The 19,397-nt window shown below is 39.1% G+C and overlaps 1 protein-coding gene across 9 annotated transcripts in view; it reads left to right on the top strand.

Annotated features, from left to right (window-relative positions):
- The first annotated feature begins 187 nt into the window (after positions 1-187).
- ESCO1 (establishment of sister chromatid cohesion N-acetyltransferase 1) overlaps positions 188-19,397 on the top strand; it is a 65,532-nt gene continuing 46,322 nt past the window's right edge. For 5 of the 9 annotated variants that reach the window (XR_014233995.1, XR_014233996.1, XM_082353548.1 and 2 more), the window contains exon 1: positions 188-328. The gene's annotated coding sequence lies outside the window, so the exon portion shown is untranslated. Of the gene's footprint in view, positions 329-2,933; positions 3,598-13,407; positions 13,498-17,326; positions 17,408-19,397 lie in introns of those variants that run through there. The other 4 variants (XM_082353544.1, XM_082353543.1, XM_082353546.1 and 1 more) reach the window with 4 other exon arrangements.

The raw sequence follows: 19,397 nt of genomic DNA on the forward strand, positions 1-19,397 counted from the left end.
CCGACGCCCAGCAGTCCGGGCCGGGGTGAAAAACTGCGTGACACGCAAGTAGCGTGGCGGCCATCTTCATCTTCTGGGCACGTCAGCTGAGCCGGTTCAGGCAAGAAAGGAGCGTTGCGCAAGCGCGCCCAAGACGGTCCCAGGTAACTCCCATCTGACGGGCGAGGCGTAGCCGTCATCGCCGGAAGTTTGGCGTTTCTGCGCCGCGGGAGGGGCGGCGGTGGCGGCAGAAGCGGCTGTGGCGGCAGAAGCAGCTGAGTGTCTCCCGATACCCGGATGTGAGGCGGTCTGCTAGCTCTCGTCGGACCCTCGGCCGGGAGCGAGGAAGGTACGGTAGCGTCCCGACCGCCCCGCCGCCCGCTGTCGCGTCGCTAGCGTCCTCGCTTCCCTGTTGCCAGCCCCTCCGGAGAGCCGGCCGCTTCTCCCCCTTCCTGTCCGCCCCTCTGTGTCGTGCTGCCTCGCACGCCCTTCCTACTCCTCGGGTCCCGGCTCCTGGCGCCCCTGGGAGGGAGTGGGCGGCTCGGAGGCGCGGTCGCCTGAGGCAGGTAACCGAGCTGCGCGGCTCGGCTGCCCAGTCGCCGCATCACCTGCCGCGGCCCGCTGGGTGGTCAGCGGTAGTAAGGGGCCGTGGCCGAGGACGGGGTCAGGCCGGGCCTCCCAGGCGGCCGCGCGGGCTTCCGGAGCCCCCGAGGTGGCGTGCAGCCATTGCGGCGGCCGGGGAGGTGTCGGCGCCGGCCCGCAGGTAGCCCGGCCTCGTCCCCACCCCCGGCGTCTTTCCTTCCGTGCGTCTCCCTCGAACCCGCCGTTCCAGCCCTGGCGGAGCTGCGGTCCTGCGGCTCGCTCCCCTGCCCGTCGTCCCCCGCCGACCCTGCGTGAACCCTGAGGCCTCTGCAGTCTGCGGGGCGGGATGTGGGGATCCTGGCCTCACGGTCCTTAGACTGGGAGGGGAGCTGTGGCCCGGGTCCAAGGTCATAGTGTGGTTCTGGTTGGACAGGACGGTCTGGGCGCAGGCAGGGCTGCTCAGGAGTAGAAATTGGGTGTGTTGAGGGGCATAGTGAAGTTTGTAGAGATAGATGCGAGCAGAAGAGAATTGGGTCCTCGATTTTGATCGCTATTCTTAAGATTATTTTATAACGGGGGTTTGTTTTTCTCGGGCAGAATGGGAGAGATAGCAACTCCAAAAATTGGAGAACATTGCCGCTCCCACACACTTAACCTCCCCCTCCCTCATCCCCAAATGTTTTGTTTTGAAATCCCGGCACGTACGGTATTTTCCAGGAGTGGGGGCGGGGGAGGAGGAAGGAGTTAAATCCTTGAGGTTTTAGAAGTACTGTGCATCTTGTTTTCGGGTAGCCTTCGGTAGCTGAAAAGGGATTCTTTCAGCAGGAAGTAGTTGCAGCACACAGTATTCGAATAGTATTATCAAACGATGTTTCAGTAAATAGCCTTAACAGAAACCAGTAAAAGAATGCTACTTAGTGGAAGAGTAGGATGTGGGTGTGCTTTGTTTTTTCCTCACCTAAACGTTATTTAAAAAAAGAAAAAGGGTAAAACACAATTTCAGTTTAAAACATTTTGGATGCCATGAATTATGTTATATTCAGCCTCTTCTGATTAAGTCCTTAGTTTTTGCTTTACGCAGGGCATCAATACCAATGGAACTTTTTTAATTTGAAAAACTTAAAAAAAATCTCACCGTGGAATTAGAAATGAGAGTGGGATAAAAAGTGCTTAATTTGGAATCTGCAAATTCAGACCTAGAGCATGTGCAGAAATGAGAAAGCTGTAACAGTCACTTCCCCCTTTTGGGCAGAATGCAGTGTATGCCCCTTAGGTCAGATGTGTGTCTTTGGAAGTACCCTTAGAACAAAATCTCCCCTATGTTATGAGCTTCTGCCCACCTTACTAATTCCTGGGTAAAGAAAATATGCTGTCATTTTTCGTTGATTAGTATTACAATTCTGTAGTGAAAAAGTAGTTTTTTTTAACATCAGACCCAAACAAGATTTTGTGCTAGGCCTTTAAATCGATAAATTACGCTTCCAGAAGAACTGAAAAAGGACCCTAATTAATGAATGTCATTAACCTCTTTTGCTGGATGGCCTTTTTTAGCCTGGTAATTCATCACAGCACAAAGCTGACTGTAATTATTCTAATAATGAAGGAGACTAGCATTGCACAATGGATTTTTTAATAGTTAAGTATTTTTTCGTGAGTTTTGTTAGCAGATTTATGTTACACGTTGAGTAATTTGAATAACCTCAGCTGAAGGTGATCAGAAGTTTAGATGGTAGGTAGAAACCAACTCCAGTAAAGTTGTTACCATACATAATTCGGTTAAGGGCTCTGTTAACCCCTCTGAAGCTCAGACTTCAATGTTTTTCTGTGCATCCCTTTTTCTTGGCACAGCGAAAGTTCTTTGGCTCTATTTCTGCATAAGTTCTGTATATTAGCTACTGTGGTTACTTTTGACAAATAACATCATTCTATTTACTTGACCATCCTGTCTTTTTTGAGGGAGCTACATCTTAAGCTTAACTTCATTTTAGTACACCCGAAGAAATCAAGATTTATGTCATCTGCGCTCTTCAGCTTACTTTAAAGATTTATGGCTTCATATGTGAGATACACGAGAGATAAAACTCAGAATATAAATTAAAAATGGGGTTTTAAGTAATACTTTAATTTTTAATTAATTAATTAATTAATTTTTGGCCTTGCCTCGCAGCTTGCAGGATCTTAGTTTCCCTACCTGGGATTGAACCCTGGCCCCGGCAGTGAAAGGGTGGAGTCTTAACCAGTGGACTGCCAGGGAATTCCCTTAAGTATTACTTTAATATAGTGGTCTCAAACTTTTTGGTCAGGATCCCTTTACGTTCTTAAAATTATGTAGGACTCCAAATAGCTTTTGTTTTATATCTATTCACAGTTATTGTATTTGAAATTAAGTATATTTATTAATTCATTGAAAAATAAATAGTAAACTAGTTGTAGGTTAATATAAATAACTTTTTAAATGAAAAAACTATTTTCCAAAACAAAAAAAATTAGTGAAAGAATGGCAACTGTTTTACATTTTTGTAAATCTCTTTAATGTTTGGCCTAATAGAAAACAGCTGGATTCTCTTATCAACTTCAGCATTCAATCTTTATATGTTGTTCTGGTTGAAGCATATGAAGAAAATCCAGCTTCACACCAGTGTGTTGGGAGGAGTACTTTTTTTTTTTTTTTTTTTTTTGGGAGGAGTACTTTAATAACATTTTCAAATAATTGTGATACTCTTCTTTGACTCTACAACAGAACTCAACAAGTGTGGTAATTTCTTTTTTTTTTTTTTTAATGAAGGTGTTTTTTTTTTTTTTTCTCTCAATATTTATTTATTTTGGCTGCGCCAGGTCTTAGTTGTTGCACGTGGGATCTTCCTTGCAGCGTGCCCGATCCTTTTTTAGTTGCGGCATGTGGGCTCTTAGTTGTGGCATGCATGTGGAATCTAGTTCCCTGACCAGGGATGGAACCTGGGCCCCCTGCATTTGGGATCGCTGAGTCCTACCCACTGGACTACCAGGGAAGTCCCAACAAGTGGTAATCTCTTAAAGGTTAGTTGCAATGTGGAATCTGAAACTGTATCTATATACTTTTCACACAATGTTGCATTAAATTTCATTGGTCTGTTTGCACTTTGAATTGATCTTTTACCTGTGTATGATTTTGATCTCATGAACCCCCTGAAAGGGTCTCTGGAATCCCCACAGTCCCTGAACCACACTTTGAGAACTGCTGCTTTAATGTAAATAATTTAATAGTTTAGAATTAATGTAATTATTGAAGCTGAAAGGGATAAAAGTAATATTGAAATAGAGTTGATAAGTAGTTAAGTGAAATAAGTAACTAAGGTAAATTTTTTTTTCATGTTTTCTTTTCATCAAAAATATTATATCAGTAAATTAATAAATGCTTGTGATGTGCCAGGAACTGTTCTAAGGACTTTATATTTGGAAATGTTTCTATTGTATCATCTTTAGTGATGGTTAAGAGAAAGGCAAGTATAATTTAACTTATTTTTTTTCCCTACAGATAGTACAGTGTTTCTGACATATCCTTTATAATGTAGATATAGTTCCATTTTAGAAGATATATAATACCTAGATAATTTCTCTGTAAGGTATTTGAGATAGAAAATATGCTGATTCCTAGCATCTGTCACTGTTTATGTTTAAAATATATTGTTTTAGACTATATTAACCCATCAGAAAATTGAGTTATTAAATAAATACTAGTAGTTTTAATGAAGATAATCCTGTTGACATGGAAATTTGTTTTATTTTGTTAAATCATTTCAACTAGTATTTGAAACTTTGTTGTGACCATGGTCACTAAATGAAATTTTTCTTCAAAAACAAAAATAGATAATTTTCATAAGACAAATTTAGGTTTATTTAAAAAGCCTGATGCATATTAAAGTCTGTTTCATTTAAGATTCACTTTTTTGGTAATAGCTTTATGGCGATATAATCAACCCTTATAGAATACAACTCTGGGGTTTTCAGTATATTCAGAGTTGTGCAACCGTTACCACTATCTAATTTTAGCATATTTTCGTCATTCCAAAAATGATGAAAATACCTATACTAACATGTTATTCCTTATTTTCTTTTTTCCCTGCCCACCTACTACCATCAGTCTACTTTCTTTTTTTGAAGATTTGTTTGTTCTGGACATTTCAGATAAATGGAATCAAACAACACGTGGCATTTTGTGACTGGCTTCTTTTACTTAGCATAATGTTTTTAAGGTTAAACCATGTTGTAACATGTATCAGTACTTCATTCCTGTTTATGGCTAAATATAATATTCCATTATATGGACATACCACGTTTTATTTATCCATTCATTAGTTCATAGACAGTTGGGTTATGCCCACTTTTTGGCTCTTATGAATAATGCTGCTTTGAACATTTGTGTACAGGTTATTGTGTAGACATCCAGTTTCCCTTTTGACCTTTCCCAATATATTTTACATAGATATAAACACTATATAGTTTTTTTATATGTATAAATTTATTCATTTATTTATTTTTGGCTGCGTTGGGTCTTCGTTGCTGTGCGCGCGGGCTTTTCTCTAGTTGCGAGCGGAGGCTACTCTTCCTTGCAGTGCGCGGGCTTCTCATTGCGGTGGCTTCTCTTGTTGCGGAGCACGGGCTCTAGGCGCGTGGGCTTCAGTAGTTGTGGCTCGCAGGCTCTTGAGTGCAGGCTCAGTAGTTGTGGCACACGGGCTTAGTTGCTATGCAGCATGTTGGATCTTCCCGGACCAGGACTCAAACCCGTATCCCCTTCATTGGCAGGTGGATTCTCAACCACTGCACCACCAGGGAAGCCCTATATAGTTATTTATTTCACAGCTGATATGTACATTCTTTTTTGATGTGAAAGATTCAAACATTGCATAAACATATAAGTAAAATGGGAAGGTATTTTTAAAAATTCTTTGTATACCCTTTCATCTCCATCTTTTACCACCCTACTGGTAAGTACTGTTGATATTTTAGTATGTATTCTTTCAGTGTGTTTTTTTTTGTGTTAGAATACTTATATATGAGACATTAATTTATCTCTTTCTTACAAAATTATTTTATGCAATTTATGTACTTCTTATTTCTAATGACTATCAAAATTCTACCTTGGCATTTTGTTTTTTTCTCCTTTGGACATTTGGGCTGTTTTGGATATTTTTGCTAATGTAAATGCTACTGTTGTCATCGTTGCTGTCGTGTAATTTTTTTTTTTTTTTTTTTTGGTTTTATTTTCTTGATGTGGGTGGATGGTAGTATCATAGATTGTGGAGAACGGACATAGTGGAATGACCTGATTGTTAGATAGTTGAGTTTAAGGTGCTTTTAAGACATCAGGATGGACACGTCCAGTATGTTGTTGGATATCTGAGTATCACTAGGGATGGAAATTGTGTTGGGGATATTCATTTGTATGTTAATGGCTTACAGGTAGTAATTGAAAGTATGAGTATAGATGAAATTACTTAATGTGTGTCTTTTGTGGTAAGAGAACAACACTTGGGGAATGTTAATTTGTAAGAGGCCGGTGGAAAAAGAGAATTTAAAAAATTAAATTGTCCATGTCTGTCTTTTTTAGAGTTTTAACTAATAATGTTGAGTTTTGCTGAATATCTATTATAAATCTAGTGTAATAGAGAGAGTTTGTCTTTGAATGTTTGGAAAAATTTATTAGGGACAATACCTTTTATTACTGTGTGTGTTTTTGTTGCATTTTGTTAATGGTTTATTGTTGCTTCAGTTGTGACATTTTATGTTTTTGGTTAGTGGTAATTAGTTTATGTTCTTTAAAATGCTTTTTAGTCTGTAAGTATTAATTGGGCATTTTAGAAGGTGAGAAATACTTGGATTACCCTAAAAAGTGTGTGAATGGATTGGCAGGATACACAGAGAAATAAGGAAGAGAAAACTATTTGTAGAGCCAGATCTTGTGGAAGGAAAAAACAGGAATCACCAAACATTAGGCCTTATAGAAACCTGAAGATAATTCAGGACTCAGAAGGTTGCTGAGAAATTTCCTCTGGGGGAATTAAAACGAGGTAGGCCAAATGTTCAACCAGGGGTGATTTTTGCCTCCCAGGGAATATTTGGCATTGTCTGGAGATATATTTGATTGTCAGAACTGAGGGCAAGGTGCTCCTGATATCTAGCAGGTACAGGTCAGGGATGCTGCTGTTAAACACCCTCCGTGCTCAAGACAACCACCACCACCACCTCCCCACCCCCCGCAAAGATTTTATTTGCTCCAAAATGTTAGTAGTGGTGAGATTGGAAACCTTGCATTATAGTGACTGTATGTTGGCTGCTCTTCTGTCAGTAATCTCTTTGGGGACATAGGGGCAGGAGTTTCAGGATATAACTATTTATGAACTCCCTAAGGGCCGCCACTTTTTTTTTTTTTTTAAAGCAGGTACATGTGGGCATGGTGAATTTTCAGAAAGGGGTTATGAACTTGACAAGCCCCCAGACTCAGATTTTCAGTGAATATTTCTCTTATCTCTTGGATGTGGCAAAAGGATTGTGTAGTTGAAATGGACTAAGAATTGGTAGGTTATCAGAGTTTAGGAGATTAAGAACCTATGGTCATTCATGTGAATTTTAAAACCTATGAGGTTTGTAATAGTTCGGTTTGAGAAAAAAATTATGCTTGAAGAGTTTTTGGTGATCAATAGATTACTGTAGTGAAGAAAGAAGGTATAAGAGCAGAATGGCATAAACCTTAAAAGAAAAGTGGAAAAAATTTTGCATGTGAGATGAAAAACTGCTGTGCTGGGAACGCTGTAGGTCCCTTGATGTGATACAGCCTGCTTAGGAAGTGTATTAGTTTCCTATGTCTTCTGTAACAAATTACCACAAACTTAATGGCTTAAAACAACAAAAATTTATTTTCTCACGATTTTAGATGCTCAGAGTCAGAAATCAAGATGTGGGCATGGCTGTGCTCTCTTTATAGGTTTAGAGGGGAGTTTGTTTTTTGCCTTTTCCAACTTCTGGTGGCTGCCGTTGCATTCTTGGTCTTGTGAGCACAGAACCCCAATCTCTGCCTGTTTTCACATTGTTTTCTACTTTCTTTGTCTCCCTATGAGTGACTCTTATAAGGATACTTGTCACTGGATTTAGGGCCCACGTGAATGATCCAGGATGACCTCAAGATTCATATTTTCACTGGGAAAGGGTTTATGTGGGCTTCCAAAGGAAAGGGTTAAGAAAGAGTGAGATCCACTGTGGAAATAGAGTCAGGAGGAAGATAATAAAGGAAATGATAACCGATATGAGGAGCTTGCATTTGGTTGGTGGATGTGCATGACTTGTAGGGCCTTTGAGACTGGATCTATGCAAATTGAAGTTCTTCGGTGTTAGAAAAATGACGCTATTGATAGACCTTTTAGTCTTTGCTTTATGCCAGGTTCAAACTGAGGATTGCTGAAAAGGTGTCCTGTGATCTCAGAAGCAAAATCTTTTCCAGCTGGTTGGATGGCTTTCTGAATTTGTACCAGTGTTTTATGGAACTGAAGAGTCTTTTGAAATAGTTGGGGAAATAGAACTTAAGTAAATTATTTTGGAATTGAGAGGTGTACTGAGCTGAATTCTGCAGTAAATCTTTTGACAGAATTACTACACCTTGAGATGGTTAGAAGTTTCCAATGATGTATGAAATACCAAAAGCAAGTTGGGCAAAATAGTCCTAGGGTTGTGTAGAAAAAAGGCTGTTTAATTTTAAGAAGTGTTTTTCTGGTGGGCATGGGGGTGGTTACATTGAGGTGATAGGGTAGTTGTTTTTAGTTGACTGGTTGATGTCATGTGTTACTAGAATTCCTAAAATTCGGTCATCTCTGTGTTCCTTTTATCAATTTTAGTTGGTAGTGGTGGACCACTTGGCTATGCCCATGTTGTGTTAAAAATGCCAACTTGTTTTAATTTAAGGTTTTCATGTATCTTTTTGTATATGAGATTAGAAATGTGTGTGTAGTGTGTGTGTGGACACACACGCGTGTGCACACTAGTTTTGTTATCAAGACAAATTTTGTATTATTTTGGGTAACTTGTTTTTTTGCTGCATTCTGGAACAGAAAAGTTATCAGTTATTTGAAAGCAGAGCTGTTCCTTCTGCCTGGAACACTTTTTAATCTCAGGTGGAAATATGCTTAATGCAGTCAAGGGATAGCAAGGGGGCCAAGATAACTGGAGCAGAGTGACCAGGGGAAAAACTAGGAAGTAGTTAATAGTTAATATGAGCCTTTGCTTTTGCTCTGATTGAGATGGGAAGTCACTGGAAGGTTTTGAGCAGAGAAATAATGGAGCCTGACTTAAATTTTAAAAGGACTACCTTGGCTGTTTTGTGTAAGAAGCTGAAGGGGGCGGGGGATGCAGGGGAGGGAGGAACAAGGCTGAAGGCACAGTTACCAGTTAGGAAGCTGTTGCAGAAATCCAGGTGAGGGATAGTGATAGCTTGGACCAGGGTGGTAGTGGTTGAGATGCTAAGTGGTCAGATTTTGGATGTGTTTTGAAGGTAGGTGGGTTAATGATGGCTTGAGTGGATATGAAGTTTAAGAGAAAAGTTGGGGATGACTCCAAGGCTTTGTTCTAAACAATTAAGGATGAACGTGTCATTTACTGAGATGAGGGGGAAAATCCTTTGGAAGCTTTAGGTTTAGGAGGCAAGATTAGGGGTTCACTTATTGACATGTTAAAGTTTCAGATGTTTAGTAGTTTAGTAAAAATCTCTCTATGAATAGTATTCCTGTGAGTTTAAATTTTTTGTATTTCAAATTATATTCTCTTGCATTTCTAGATTCTAGATTCTTTTTGTTCTCATTTTCTTTGACCTATTGAGTAAATAGGGGTAAATTATTTTCAGAATTTTCATTTTGGTGAGATTTTAAAATACATTGTATGTGCATTCTAAATTTTAAAAAATGGTTAAAACCTTTATATGCCAGTAAAGCAGACCTGTTGAATGTCAGGATAAATGGACAGAAATGCAATAAAAGTGGAGAACTTTCTCAAAAATTTCAAAGTAATACATGTACATTGTTACTAAAGTCAAATTGCACTAAAAGCCTTACAGTGTTGAATATCATCCCACTCCTCACCTTTCCACATCTCCCAGTACCTTTCTCCAGGAGCTGCCACTTTCACTCTCCTAGCTGTTTTCTTTATATCTAGCTCCATAGTTTTGGTGGTATGCAACTTCTATATTTTGATTGATAACTTCAGATGTTATTGACTTTTTGCCTCCATAGCTGAGAATTGGCTCTCCTGCTTTCTTCCCCATATACCTTAATAGAGTTATATTTCAAATTGGTTAAGCCAATAGTGAGTGGTACTATAACTATGCAAATATTGTTTACTGCTGAGCTAAGTATTTTTCTGAAACTATATCCCCCTTTTCATTTTTTCGTGGAGTTAGTAATTGCCTCACTTTTCTTTTGCTTAATTTTCTAAGATGCTAGAGCAATTTTTCTCCCCAAATGTCACATGTCTGACAGTATTATTTTTCATACTCAAACAGCAGGTCCAATCCCTTCTCTAACCCACCCACACTACCTTCAAGGTTCCTTTTGGGATCCTGCATTCCATCTATTTCATTGTGGGTTGGTTGCTCTCTTGGCCTGTTCTCTAAAGTGTTTGTGCAGTTAATACTGCCACTGGCAGCAAATTACTCACATTCTTTGAATTCTCAGAGTTTTTTTTTGGGCCTTGTCATGCAGCTTGTGGGATCTTAGTTCCAGGGATGGAACCTGTGCCCCCTGAAATGGAAGCATGGAGTCCTAACCACTGGACTGCCAGGGAATTCCCAGAATTCTCAGACTTTTAAATTTTAGCCCATTGTGGTGGTTTTCCATTGCCTTTTTGGATTTCTTTCTCCTTTCATCTTTCTTCCTTCTTTTTTTTTGTGATGAGCTTGTTCAAATTTCCTGTCTGTTTTTTCCTTTGATTGGCTATTTTATTGATTTGTAGGATTTTAATAATATAATCTGTACATAGTAATCTTCTATAGGTTATGTTTTACCTTTTACATTTTATATCTATGATCAGTCCATTTGGCATTGGCTTTATTATATGGTTTGAGGTAGGAATCCAGTTTCACTTTTTTCCCCATATGATATCCAGTTGTCCCAGCACTATTTCTTTAAAAAATCTATTTTCCCAGCTATGGTACTGTATATCATGAACCAGTTGACCATAAACGTGAGCCTGATTCTGGGCACTCTGTTTTGGGATTTTTTCCCCCCCCAACATTTATTTATTTATTTATTTGGCTGCGCCGGGTCTTAGTTGCGGCACTTGGGATCTTCGTTGCCTCGTGCGGGATCTTTTAGTTGCGGCATGTGGGATCTAGTTCCCTGACCAGAGATCGAACCCAGGCCCCCTGCATTGGGAGTATGGAGTCTTAGCCACTGGACCACCAGGGAAGTCCCTGGGCACTCTCTTTTGTGTCATTGGTCTGTCCCATTGGTCTATTTGTCTATCCCTGAGCCAATATCACACATTACTGTGGTTTTACAGTAAGTGTTGATATCTGGTAGGGCAGGTTCACCCACCTTGTGATTTTCTTAAGTGTGATTTCTTATGGTTTATGTAAAATAGATTTTTAAAATTTCCAAACATCTGGGCATTTTCTACTTAGACTTTTGTGGGTTATTCATTTCTAGTATAATTGCATTGTGATCAGAGAGCACTTGTGGTATCATTCCTTAGATGTTTGTGGAGGCTTGCTTTAGGACTTGTATTTGGGGACACCTTTGTAAATGTTCGATGTGTGCTTGAAAAGAATATATTTTGCAATTGTTGGGATAATGTTGTGTATATATTTGTTTCTTTAAATTTATTTATTTTATTTTTTGGCTGCGTTGGGTCTTCATTGTTGCGCGCGGGCTTTTCTCTGGTTGCGGCGAGCAGAGGCTACTCTTCATTGCAGTGCCTGGGCTTCTCATTGCGGTGCCTTCTCTTGTGGCGCACGGGCTCTAGGTGCGTGGGCTTCAGTAGTTGTGGCTCGCGGGCTCTAGAGCACAGGCACAGTAGTTGTGGCGCACAGGCTTAGTTGCTCTGCGGCATGTGGGATCTTCCCGGACCAGGGCTCGAACCATGTTCCCTGCGTTGGCAGGCGGATTCTTAACCACTGTGCCACCGGGGAAACCCTGTGTATATATTTATTAGGTCAAATTTAAAATTACTTGTCTTGTTCATAATTCTGTATAATTAGTTCATAATTCTGTACATTGGATTTTTTGTGCATTTGTTTTGTTTTTTTGTCTGCTTGTTCTGTCAGTTGCTGAGAGGGGTGTTTCCAAATCTCTAAGTTACAGTTTTGGATTTATATATTTTTCCTTGTAGTTCTTTTAATTAGGGGACTGTATATGTCAATTTGGGAATTACACGTTTTCAGACTATGTTTTTAGGTATGTGCAGTTTGAAATTGTTACATCTTCCTGTTGAATTGAAGCTTTTATCATTAAGATATGACTCTTTAATATTGCTTTTTGTTTTAAGGTTCTTGGTTTTTTGTTTTGTTTTGTTTTTTGCCACACCACGCCACTTGTGGGATCTTAGTTCCCTGACCAGGGATTGAACCCGGGCCCTCAGCTATGAGAGCACAGAGTCTTAACCACTGGACCACCAGGGAAGTCCCTTAACAGACTATTTAATGCTTTGGTGTCCTCTAGAGCAGGCACTGATGAACTGTTTTTTCCCTTGGGCCAAATTTAGTCAGTTCTCCTCCTTTCCTTCATTCCTCAAAATGGTTTTACATTTTTTTTGAGGGTTGTAAAAAAAATAAAAAACCAAAGAAGAATACGTAATCATGACTGTATGTGAGCTACAAAGCCTAAAATATTTGCTATCTGCCCTTTTGAAGAAAGAGAATGTCATGTGAGTCCACCCATGACAATAAATAGTCTTATCAAGCCTTATATTCCATCTTTGTTGGTTTATTACCTTTAGATTCACTCTTGTTCTCCAGACTCCTGTTGACGGTTAGTATAGAGACTGTTTCCTCCTGGGACTGGTCTCTTATTTCTCTGGACTGTGTTGGGATCTAATTCTCATATGACTGGGGAGAACTGGTATGTATTTCCTTTTGAGGCACCTGCTCCAGGTGCAGTAACTGAAAGGTTTTAACTCAGAAGGCTGGTTGGGGGTGGGTGTCCCTTTGTAGGCAAGGGATTTGGGAGTTTATAGAGTTTTCAGCCTCCTTATGTCTGCCTTAGATGTCCCTGCATCTTTGTCTTGAGTTCCCATTTACTACCCACCTTGTCAAAAAATAAGAGCCCACTGGTAGTATTCAGCAGGGTGGGAACCTGTATCATTTCTAGCAGATATTCACCAGAACAAATACTAATTTTTTAATTCTAGGACCTTTAAATTTGCTAATATTTCTGTTTGTCCTTAAGCTTTGGGTGATTTAAGGAACATTCTAATCTGTACATGAATGTAGATGGATGAACGCTGCTGCCCCTGTTTACTTCCTGCTTTTGAGACCTGTAACAGAAATGATCATGACCCATTGAATACTGGGCACGAATCCAAGAAGGAGGCTGTTGGTGGAGGACACTCATTTTTTTTCCTACTGTGAAAATTCCACTTTTTTCAAGTGCATCTTGTATTGCGTAGGTGTAATGCACTGCTACTCTGTGTTCTGCCTATTTTAAGCATACAGAAATTGTAGTTGGATGGTCTGTTAATATCAAGCATAAAGTTCTCAAAATAGATTATAAACACAGGTCCCTCTGGTTAGGACCCCCGGCCCCGCCCCCCGCCTTGTGTATCTGGAGAAACTGAGTAAAAATTAAAAGTAAGTAGAAGCCTCGGGTTGATACTTAATTCTGTCTTTGGCAGCTACCCCATATGGGGCAGCTGGTTCACAGAGACTTTGCTTCTCAAGAATGAGAGATGGGATTAGAAGGATGGAAGCAGCTGCTGCTTAAGGTCAGTGTTTTTCTTATCTCCATGAAATTTGGTGCAATATACGGAATTGACAGTTTGCTATAGAGCAGTTAAAGAAACTGCTGATTTGCTGTTGTGCCTAGAAATTAAAGGTAGCCTAGTTTGCTTTTCTCTTTTTTAAAAAATGGTTTTAACAAGAAAAAAAGGACTCAGGTTACTAATGTGAGGAATGAAAGAGGGGATATTACTAACAACCTCACAGAAATAAAAGAGAATTGCAAGGGAATACTATGAACAATTGAATACACTAACAATTTTGATAACCTAGATAAAATGAAAAAATTCCTAGAAAGAGATTGAGTCAAGAAGAAATAGAAAATCCGGATAGACCTATAACAAAGAGATTGAATTAGTAACCAAAAAATCATCCAAAAAGAAAAACTCACTCCCAGATGGCTTTACCAGTGAATTCTATCAAGTGTTTAAAGAATTAACACCAAGCATTCCTAAACTCCTCCAAAAAATGCAAGAGGAGGGAATACTTCTGAGCTAATTCTATGAGGCCACTGTAAAACCCTGATACCAAAATTAGACAAAGACATCACAAGAAAAGAAACTATGGTTCAATATTTTTTATAAATATACACATAAAAATTCCTCAACTCAGTACATGCAAACTGAATCCAGCAACATATAAAAAGGATTATACACCCTGACGAAATAGGATTTATCCTAGCAGTGCAAAGTTGGTTCAACATATGAGAATTAACAAGGTGATATACCATGTTAATAGAATAAAGGGGGAAAAAAATCACATAATCACCTCAATAGATGCAGAAAAAACATTTAACAAAATTTAACATATTTCATGATAAAAACACTCAACAAAGTTGCAATAGAAGAGCATCTATGAAAAGCTTGTATCTAACGTTACACTTACCGGTGAAGGACTGTAGGCTTTCCTCCTAAGATCAGCAATAAGACAAGTATATCTGCTTTTGCCACTTTTATTCAACATTGTACTGGAGGTTCCAGCCAGGACAATTTGGCAAGAAAAAGAAATAAAGGCATCCAGATTGGAAAGGAATAAGTAAAACTATATCTGTTTGCAGATGATGTGGTTTTATATGGAGAAAATCCTAAGGAATCCACAAAAAACAACCTGTTAGAGCTAATAAATGAATTCAACAAGGTTATAAGATACAAGAACAACATACAAAAAGCAATTGTATTTCTCTCTACTAGTGATGAACCATCCAAAAAGGAAATTAAGAAAACAATTCCTTTTATAGTAGAATAAAAAACAATAAAGTACTTAAGAATAAATGTTTAAAATTATTAAAGATGACCTAAATAAGTGAAAAGATATCTATGTTCAAGAATTGGAAGACATATTATTAAGATGGCAGTATTCCTCAAATTGATCCTCAGATTCAGCGCAATTCTTTATCAAAATTCTAGCTGACTTTTTGGGCAGAAATTGACAAACTGATCTTAAAATTAATGTCAAAAAGCCAGAACAATCTTGAAAAAGAAAAATAAAGTTGAAGGAGTCACATTTCCTCATTTAAAAACTTAACTGAAAAAAGAGCCAATGGGAGTTCCCTGGTGGCCTAATGGTTAGGATTCCAGGCTTTCACAACACTGTGTGGCCCAGGTTCAATCCCTGGTCAGGGAACTGAGATCCCGCAAGCGACGTGGCGTGGCAAAAAAAAAAGAGAGAGAGTGCCAAGAATATACAGGGGAAAGAACAGTCTCTTCAGTAAACGATGTTGGGAAAACTGGACAGCCACAAGTAAAAGAATGAAACTGGAACACTATCATATACCATACACAAAAATTAACTCAAAATAGATTAATGACTTGAACATAAGATCTGAAACCATAAAACTCTTAGAAGAAAACATAGGCAGTTAGCTCCTTGACATAAGTCTTGGTGATGATTGTTTGACAACAAAAGCAAAAAATAACAAAAGCAAAAATAAGTGGGACTGCATCAAACTAAACAGCTTCTGCACAGCAAAGGAAACCAACAAAATGAAAAGGCAACTTACTGAATGGGAGAAAATATTTGCACATCATATATCTGAAAATACATGATGAATTCATATAACTCAATAAATAGCAAAAAAACAGTTCAAATAAAAAATGGGCAGAAGGGGCTTCCCTGGTGGCGCAGTGGTTGAGAATCTGCCTGCCAATGCAGGGGACACGGGTTTGAGCCCTGGTCCGGGAAGATCCCACATGCCGCGGAGCAACTAGGCCCGTGCGCCACAATTACTGAGCCTGCGCGTCTGGAGCCTGTGCTCCGCAACAAGAGAGGCCGCAACAGTGAAAGGCCCGCGCACCACGATGAAGAGTGGCCCCCGCTTGCCGCAACTGGAGAAAGCCCTCACACAGAAACGAAGACCCAACACAGCCAAAAATAAATTAAAAAAAAAAAAAATCTGTAAAAAAATGGGCAGAAGATCTGAATGGAATTCTTCCAAGGAAGACGTAACAGAGAGTCAACAGGAACATGAAAAGATGCTCAGAATCACTAATCATTAGAGAGATGCAAATCAAAATCACAATGCGATATCACCTCATACGTGTTAGAATGGCTGATATCAAAAAGGCAAGAAATAAAAAGTGTTGGCAAGGATGTGGAGAAAAGGGAACCCTTGTGTACTGTTAGTGGAAATGGAAATTGGTGGAACCACTATGGAAAACAGTATGGAGGTTCCTTAAAAAATTAAAAATAGAACTACTGTATGATCCAGCAGTTCCACTTCTGGGTATTTACCTGAAGAAAATGAAAAACACTACCTCAAAAAGATATATGTACCCCCATGTTCATTGCAGTGTTATTTGCAGTAGCCAAGATATGGCAACAATCTAAGTGTTCATCCATGGATGAATGGATAAAGATGTGGTATGTGTACACAATAGGATATTATTCGGCCATACAAAGAATGAAGTTTTGCTGTTTAAGAAAACATGGTTGGACCTGGAGAGCATTATGTTAAGTGAAATAAGTCAGAGTAAGATAAATACCATACAAATTAGGTCCCTGGACCCACTTCCGTGTGTGTGTGTGTGTGTGTGTGTAGGTGTGTGTGTAGGTGTAGGTGTAGTGTTTCTCACGCCACACCAAGCAATTCTTAAGACACCAGCAGGGTGTAATTCAATTCAGTTCTGACACTATCTGCTTAGAGATAGCATCAGATCCCACAGGTTATGGATTCAGTCGACAAGACTGCCCCTCCTCCCCCCAACACTTCAAAAGCCCCAGTTGTTACTTGGGGTTCTTACTGACCAGCTACAGACTGGAGGTTCCAGCAACCCCCTCCAACTCAGAATGCCAGTCACAAGCCCAGTTTGTTACCTGTACTTCTGACCAACTGGCTGTAAATCAGAGGTTCCCACGACCTCTCCTCTGGTTCAGTTAATTTGGTAGAGCAGCTCACCAAACTCAGAGAAACATTTTACTAAGATCACTGATTTGTTATAAAAGGATATAACTGAGAAACAGCTAGATGGGAGAGATGCACAGGGCAAGATATGAGGGAAAGGGCTCAGAGCTTCCATGCTCTCTCCGAGTACACCACTCTCTCCAAATCTCCACATGTTCACAGTCCAGAAGCTCTCCAGAATCCTATCCTTTTGGTTTTTTTATGGCGGCTTTGTTACATAGGCAGGATTGATTAAATCACTGGTGATTGATTCAACCTCCAGCCCTTCTCTTCTCCCCAGATGTTAAGGGATAGGACTTGAAAGTTCCAACCCTCTAATCACGTGGTTGGCTCCACTGGCAACTAGCTCTGATCCTTAGGTGCTTTCCAAAGCCATGCATTAACATAACAAAAGACATCTTGATTGCTCTCAACAGTTAATTCTACAAATTCCAAAGGCTTTGTGAGCTGTGAGCCAGGAACCATGGACAAAGACCAAATACATATGAGAAATACAGGTTGGTCATCTGATCAAATATATATATATTCTTATAAATCACAGTGTTGTACTGTGTGACCTCACTTATGTGTGAAATCGAAACAACAACAAAAACCCCCCAAAACAAAAGAAGAAGCAAGCTCATAAATACAAAGAACAGAGGCCAGGGTCAGTGAAATGGGTGTGGGTGGGGAGCCCAAAAGGTACAAACTTCCAGCTATAAAATAAATAATTCATGAGGATGTAAAGTACAGCATGGTGATTATAGTTAATAATACTGTATTGCATACTTGAAAGTTGCTAAGAGAGTAGATCTTAAAAGTTTTCATCATAAGAAAAAGATTTTTTGTAACTATGTAAGATGACAGGTATTAATTTAGACTTATTGTGATAATTTCACAGTGCATACACATATTAAAATGATTATGTTGTACACCTGAAACTAGTAAAATATGTCAATTATACCTCAATTAAAAAAACCCAAACCACAAAGCTACTGTAATCAAGACTGTGGTACTGGCATAAGATCATATGGATCAGTGGAATAGAACTTAGAGTCCAGAAATAAACGCATATATTTATGGGCAATTGATTTTCAACAGGAGGGCCAAGGCAACTCAATTAGTAAAGAATGGTCTTTTTAACAAATGGCGCTGGTTCAGTTGGACATCTACATGCAAAAGAATGAAGGTTTTACCCCTACGTCCCACCAAAAATGAACTCAAGATGGATCGGCGATCTAAATGTAAGCTAGAACTGTAAAACTCATAGAAAACATAGATGTAAATTTTCATGGTCTTGGATTAGGTAATAGTTTCCTATATATGATAGCCTAAATCACAAGCAGCCAAAGAAAAAGATAGATTGGACTTCATCAAATTTAAAAACTTTTGTACATCAAAGGACTCTTATCAAAAATGTGAAAAGACAGCCAATAGAATTGGAGAAAAATATTTGTGGTTCATACATCTGATGAGAGTCTAATGTCCGGGTAAACTGTTTCAACTCAATGATAAAAGGAAAAATGACCAAATTTTTATTTAAAATGAGGAAAGGATTCAAATAGACATTTCTCCAGAGAAGAAATACAGATGGCCAATAAGCACATGAAAAGATGCTCAACATAATTACTCATTAGGAAAATACAAATTAAAACTGCAATGAGATACTACTTTACACCTAAAAGGATAACTAAAATTTTAAAAATTAATAATAAATGCTAACAGGGATGTAGAGAAATTGGAACCCACACACATAGCTGGTGGGAATGTAAAATGTTGCAACTGATTTGGAAAACAGTCCCTCAGAAGTTAAACATAGAGTTTCCATATGGCCCAATGGTTATATTCTTAGGTATATACCCAGGAAACTTGAAAACATGTTCACATAAAAACTCCTTTAGGATTATTCATAGCATTATTCATGATAGCCAAAAAGTAGAAACAGCCCATCTAACAATCCATCAACTGATGGATAGGCAAACAAAATGTGATATATTTATACAACGGAATAGTATTTAGCCATAAAGCACAAGATATTAGTGAAACATGCTGCAACCCTGCTTGAACCTTGAAAACATTACGTTAAGTGAAAGAAGCCAACCACAAAAGGCCACATGTATTTATGATTTAATTTATATGAAACATCCAGAATAGCCAAATCCATGAAGACAGAAAGTGGATTTGTAATTGCCAGGGACTGGAAGGGGGGTGAGGAATAGAGAATGACTGCTAATGGGTTTGGGGTGGCAAAAATATTATGGAACCACTGGCAATTGTTGTACAACTCTGAATATACTAAAACCTACTAAATTGTACACTATAAATAGGTGAATTTTATAGTCCTATCTCAAATTACATCTCAATCATAAAAAATTTTTTTTTTCTGACCACGCAACGTAGCTTGTGGGATCTTAGTTCCTCATCCAGGGATAGAACCCAGGCCCTCATCAGTGAGAGGGCGGAGTCTTAACTACTGGACTGCCACGGAATTCCCGATTATAAAATGGT

This window comes from Balaenoptera borealis (assembly GCF_965194805.1).
Source record: "Balaenoptera borealis genome assembly, chromosome: 14".
Lineage (NCBI taxonomy): Eukaryota > Metazoa > Chordata > Mammalia > Artiodactyla > Balaenopteridae > Balaenoptera > Balaenoptera borealis.